This window comes from Haemaphysalis longicornis, unplaced genomic scaffold (assembly GCF_048455015.1).
Source record: "Haemaphysalis longicornis isolate Haplotype H1 unplaced genomic scaffold, Haemaphysalis longicornis Haplotype H1 scaffold_1, whole genome shotgun sequence".
In the NCBI taxonomy this organism is placed as follows: Eukaryota; Metazoa; Arthropoda; class Arachnida; order Ixodida; family Ixodidae; genus Haemaphysalis; species Haemaphysalis longicornis.
Genome location: NW_027526203.1, coordinates 289,490,716 through 289,497,155, shown reverse-complemented (window position 1 = coordinate 289,497,155; position 6,440 = coordinate 289,490,716).

Genomic DNA, 6,440 nt, shown 5'->3' with positions numbered 1-6,440 from the left:
GCCATTGAAATTCTATGGGCGTAGCTGCCCAGAACTGCTCTGAGCAGGCAAGAGAGAGAGAGAGAGAGAGAGACCTAAAGCCTACATCTACTACTCTGCTATTACTCCGGCAGTTTCGGCTGTTGTAGGGGAGACTTCGGTAGGGCAATGCGGCAATGTGCTGGGGTTATTCGATTACAGTCTCGGACTCGCCGTGGACTCCCGATAAGCAGTCCGGAATTCGTTTTTCCCATACATCTACCTCTATGGCATGGGGAATCCTTGGACTACCCGTGGACTATCCGCGGTGAGTCCGAGGCTGTAAATCAATAGCCCCTCGTCTTGTCTTAGAGGGTCATGGATTAACCCTGTGGGTCATGGCATAACTCCATAACACCCTAAATGTAGGAGGTTATAGTTAGTGGTTAAGATGGAAGAGGGGCGGTTTCAACTTTTGAGCGTTAAATTTACCTGGTGGTTGCCCGATCTTGTGCACACGTGCTGTCAGCAAACAATTTCCAAGTGACCGTGTGCATGGTGCCTGTACCCGATTGCAGCTTGTCTGGTTGTTTTAATTAATATTTTACAAAGGCTTTTAGACGAGTACACTCTTTTACCGGTAACTTGAAGCTTACCCGTAAATCGTAAATTTCTGTCTTAGTATTGGCAACCACAAAATACTGACCAGTGGAAATTTGCTTCAAAAGCAAAAACCACTATTAGCACATGCCTAGAAATTTCGTAAAACAAAAACTCTAAAATGTGTCTTCATTCAGAGCTAACTGTGGTCCAATGTGGAGGTACAGCTGCTCTAAAAGGTGCGCAGCATCCTGTACAAAAAGTTACGAGGACTCCGAGACCCTGAACGGGGACCCAATCAGGTACTTAGGTGTACCTTAATTGTGTCCCCGTACCTTTAGGCTTTCCTTGTGAAAATAAAGGGCATTTTCCTGAACAAAAAAAAAAATACAACTTTACTTAAGTCGGTAGTCAGTCGCATAAGAATAATAGATATGCCATGTTCAACACATTTACTGCATTTAAGCCAGATAACTGGGAAAGATGAAGGGGTTGCACTTCCATAGCCCCTTCACTGCACTTGCCAAACTCAAAGCAGTGCTACTATTTTATAGAGATAAGGAAGTTAACGGTTATGGTCCGAAAAGTTAAAGTGAGTTGACAATGTTTTGATGGCAAAAACCACGGCAACCGAAGACCAAGAGCCACTTGCGAGGAGGCCTTGTAGCAAGGTGACCTTAAAGACCACCACAGTTCAACTCAGGCAGTTTGTTTTCTGCAAGGAACATTGAGACAAAACAAGCTTTCCAATTCTGGCCCAGTAATCCCGTGAACGAGAGTTTCATCATCAAAAACAAGAATGGAACCCATGTCCCCCCACCATTGGACAGGCTGTGTGCTACTAGCATTCACCGAGTTTTATTGGAAAAAAGCCCAGCTCTTGGTTTCTGCTGTACCGAACCTTCAGGCATAGCCAGCCAAGTGGCTGCCCTTTCATGGCTGCTCCCCCAAGTATCTTGTGTTATTTTAAGGTGAAAGCCTTAATAGTCCGATTGAGTGAAAAAGCTGATGCTGGCGTCTGTAACTTGGAAACGGCTCCCACACAATTGCAAAGTGTTCAACATCACAAACTTCGTCCGCAATAATAAAAACACAAGTAAAGGACTGTGCTGCTAGGCAGCGCCACATGGAAAGCCAAAAGTGTAGCTGTGGATGTCAGCGCTGCATTCGGCGGCTATCAAGCATACGTGCCGCAGACCTCACACGGCGGCACAACAGCCATAATTACTCGCAACGCAAAACTAGAAAGAGCACTCAGCAGCGTTCAATGGACATTAATGCTTTCGAAGTGTGTAAGAGTCCTCAGAATGCGCAGCATGTTCTGAGGACTCCTGCACACTTCAAAAGCATTAATGTCCATTGAACGCTGCTGAGTACCCTTTCCAATAGAACATTACAAACAGGAACCAGAAGCAACTTGGCACTAACTACATTGCAAGATGCAATGCACCACAGAAAGCTGCATGCCAGCATCGGAGCAGAAAAGAGTGTGAAAATCATACGGCAAGCAACAAGAAAGGGAAATCTTCGAGGCCCACGTGACAAGATGGGAAATAGATTCATAAGCAAGCCTTTGATGAATCTATTTTTATGTAAGACTGACTATCCAGACAGCCACTGTCATGCTTTTACACGTGTTAGCTATGGTGTATCACATGGTGCACTTTCATAGCTTTATAGTCGCAGTGAATGCAAAATAAAGCATAGTTGTGAGAGCGCCTATTTCCTGTCTGTCTTATTTTGCTTGAAGTTGTGGTTGACCCTTAAACTTAAATAATGCTTTAATTCAGTGCTCTCAGTTTTTTGTGAAAGAAGTGGGTATTTCAAAATTCGTGCTTTTAAATGCAAGCTTCTTAGTGATCGACACATTATTTCCTATCGAACAGACTGGTGAGGCATGAATTGCCCAAGCTTCGTAATAAAATTAAGTTGAATGTTGTCTTCTTGGTTTCTACAACAAATCAACTACAGTTGAGGATAACACTGCGTAAATAGGGCTTGTTGGGAACAGTGCTTTTTTGTTCTTTTGTGCCTCCTTTTTATGGATGCTTAATTTTGTTACTCAATAGTTTCTCCTGTGAATATCAGCCTTCAGCTATGTTGTCTGCTTGAATCTGTCCTTTTTGCAAAATAGTTTTTCTAAACTGGATTCACGAAAGTCATTTGGAAATAACAGTAATAATTGTTAATAATTATTGTAAGGGCAGTGCAGGCAAACCACAATGGCCAATCTCCTTAAGTGGGTATGCTTGGCTTGACGAATGTGCGCTCGAGGCACGCGGCGAATGCTGGAGTTTTTTTTTTTTTGGCCCATATTAGCCAATCTGCTGAAGTTGGTACGCTTAGCTTAACATACGTGTGCTCGAGGCACGCGTGCACGAGCGCTCGACATTTTCTTGGTATTTTTAACTGCAGACACCATACACAAACGATTTTCTCAACAGCTTTGCTGTTAAAAATTTTAATTCTCCTGCTGCATCGCATGTTTCGCAACGTCAACGATGACCTATCTACGGCAGGTACCCAAATCTACAGATCTACAAAACGGGCGTCTGCGAAGCGGCAGCAGCCCTGGTCAACCTACTGGTTGACCAGGGCTGATGCCGTCTCACAGACACCCACCCGTTTTGTTATCTTGTTCATGGTCCACTTTCCTAGATGGCGCAGCAATACCGCTCAAGGACTGCTGTTCGCATTCTTCTTCTGACCAGACTTGTATACCTGCCGTATTTTTGTTCTTGTTGATAGTAATTGTTCCGTAAAACATCAGGTATGACTCAACAAACAGGATCATGTAAGTGGCCATGCCACTTATGACAACTGGCCACTGTCGTGTCAGACAAGCCCAATGCGCCCGACAGCTGTGTCAGGCAGTGTCAGCCTGACACAGCCACACTAACTAATGTAAGCAATGTAAGCGCCACACTAACTGCTTCTATGGTAACGTGTTAACTCGTCCCCTTGAAAGAATATGCACTAAATTCAAGCACAAAGAACTCATTCTGCAAACTTGTATGTTTAATTTGTTTAATGTGGCCAACCTCACCCACATGCAACAAGCAGCCCATAATACGCAATACGTTCAGTGCAGAAAAGTAGCTGAGACGCATGTCTATTCTGTTCTCCTCATTATACAGCTTATATGAGTGAAGTTTATGCCAAAAGGGGGCATCAGCGTTATTCTAACGAGGCAACCTTCCGGATGAACCAAACTTGCATTTTGCCTTCATGGCCTCTTTAATGTCCAATGGAGCGCTGGGTTTCGCTCTGCAAGTAATGTTCTCGGGTTTTTCCACGGGTTATTTGCAGTGTACTGGCTAAGACAGCCACTTTTCATTACTGCCGAGGTTGCAGCCACCAATGATGCAGATACTTCATACTCTACAGTGGTACAATATGCATTGCTGCAAAAAGCGGCCAAGCTAACGGGTGACTATTCAGCCGCTGGGTGAGGCAGGCACGTGCTACTCTGTGCGTTATGTAACACCGCGAGTATTGGGAATGAAAAAGGGGGGGGGGGTGTTAAGCATTGGCCAATACACCTCTGTGGGTATGCGCTATTGTTTTGTTTGGCTTAATGTTTGGTAGCCCTAATGTTGAGCCCAATCACGTGCCAAGCAACATCAGACTTGCATCATTAGACATCAAAACAGCAGAACATTAGGAACATTTTTGGATACTGTTGGCCAATAGGCACCGGACACTCGAGTTTGCTGGGCAAACGCAGCGCCAGTTGCAGCAGACACGCACAACTCTGGGTCGGTCAGGCCGCGCCGGCCGCCTTCATTGCCCTCGAAAGGCGTCTAGCCTCAGTTTATTAGCGCGCACACCTACAAAATACTGCAGTGATGGCAGAAATAAATGTTGTAGACAGTGGAAGCCTCCAAATAAGACGGCCCTGATGGAATAACAATTGCCTTCCTGCCGAGCCATAGGCCGGCACACTGTGAAGGTTGCTTTGAAGGCTTTGCATTTCCTTGCACATTCTTCTTTTTTTGTGGGTACGAAGCCATCGTTACTGCATTGGTTACTGCCTTTTGAAAACAGAGTAAGTGAGTAGATTACGTGCTGCTGTGAAAAATAAAGCGGGTGGTTATGAGGTTAGTTAGCAGGCTTGTAAATACGAAAAAGTGCACATTACATTTGTTCACAACGAGGACACTCAAACGCACTGATCACCGTGCAGTTTATCACCCAGTGGTTCCACTCTATGGTACACCTATTATTTCAAGTGGCTACCACCATATTTAATACAGACAACCACATCTGGTGCAGACTCTTTAAGTGTTGATGTTCCTAAATGCTTCTTCAGCTATTGGATAACATAACATATCATTTGCTTTTCTTGCAAAACAAACTATGCAAAAGACTGTTGTCTAATCCACTGAACGGGTAAGAAAAATACACATAACACTGGCTTCAATAAAAGTTAGAAATATGTAAAACGCAGGACCAAATGTTCGCGTTCCCACTATTTGTTTTGTGCAGATTAAAGATTTTGCTGCAAATTACAGGCAATAAAAGCGATACAATTACTTTTTAATAGAGTTCTCATGCCAGAGCTGTTACTGTAGAGCAAAAATATCACCAAATGTGAATATTCTAAAATAATTCCAGTATGCCTATTGGGTATCTTAGCTGCTCCCTCTCCGACCGACCTCCTCATCCAAATGAAAGTTCTATGATAGCCTTTTCGCGAAGAGTTTCTTTTTTTCGTGGTGTGTTTTTATACAGCTGGCATGCTGGTTGCGCCAAAAAACCCGTAATGTTTATTGGTGGAGGGGCCAACATAGACACAAAGCTATGTATTTTTTTCTATCCGCAAGGCTGGATATTGGCTGTGCGGTGCTCCGGCAGAAGCGAACAAAAAGACACGAAAAAAGATGACACGGTGTGCCTGATACACACCCTTTAATTATTCGATTGCTGTAATCGAAGTCATGAAGCCAAAATCAGCATTCGATTTTCAGCTCTCGAGATGATGTATTCGATGGTGAATTCCACTAATTAACGTCACTGCTTCCCATACACAGAAACAAGCATAAATTTCATACTGTTGCATATGCACAGTACCATATTCAGATCCGACCACCTTGCAATGCCCATGTTGCTCACTCAGTAGCTCTTCAGTCAAAAACGCATTTCGACAAGTGTACTCACATGGATCGGCTAACGCACGGAAACATCGTGCAACGTCTGATATCGTATTTGCAAACAAAACATCCTCTTTAGGGGACTCGAAAACAATAAAGTACCGTTTCTTTTGAACCAAAACACGCAGATCATGACAAAGTTGTGCGGGCCAGTCAGAAGACGCACGAGCTATCCCGCGCATGCATTTCCCTTCTGGGCGTCACGCCACTTTGTTTCGACCTCCCCCCTGGTACGCGAATTCAACCGAGAAAATCCATCTTCGATCTCCTGCACTGTGTGGCAGAATTAATGTAGAACAGCGCAATTTATTTTAAACATAAAAGGGGCTACTAATATGATTCACCGGGTGCGGTGAGGAAGGAGCACGCCTCAGTCACGAACGTGCTGGTGCGCGGTGACCGACCCAGTGTTGCACGTATCTGCCGAAGGCGGTGCTGGATGTTGCTGGCTCCGTGTCGCCCTCTGGGCAGTGACCGGTGCCTATACACCCATACGTGTATGAGCTATGCACCACAGCTAATTGCAGGTTTAGGAGGTTGTTATGCTACTACAGATGCTGGGCACCAACTTTTACTCTATGGGGCATTTAATGCATTTGTATTAAAAAAACGCAGAGTGAAGGCAAGCTGAACTTACCTCAATATGTTTTCTGGTGTTGCCAGTTATAGAGCTGCATTGCAATTGTTGCAACTGCCAGAAGCAGTGAACTTTAGAATGCAATGGCCCTC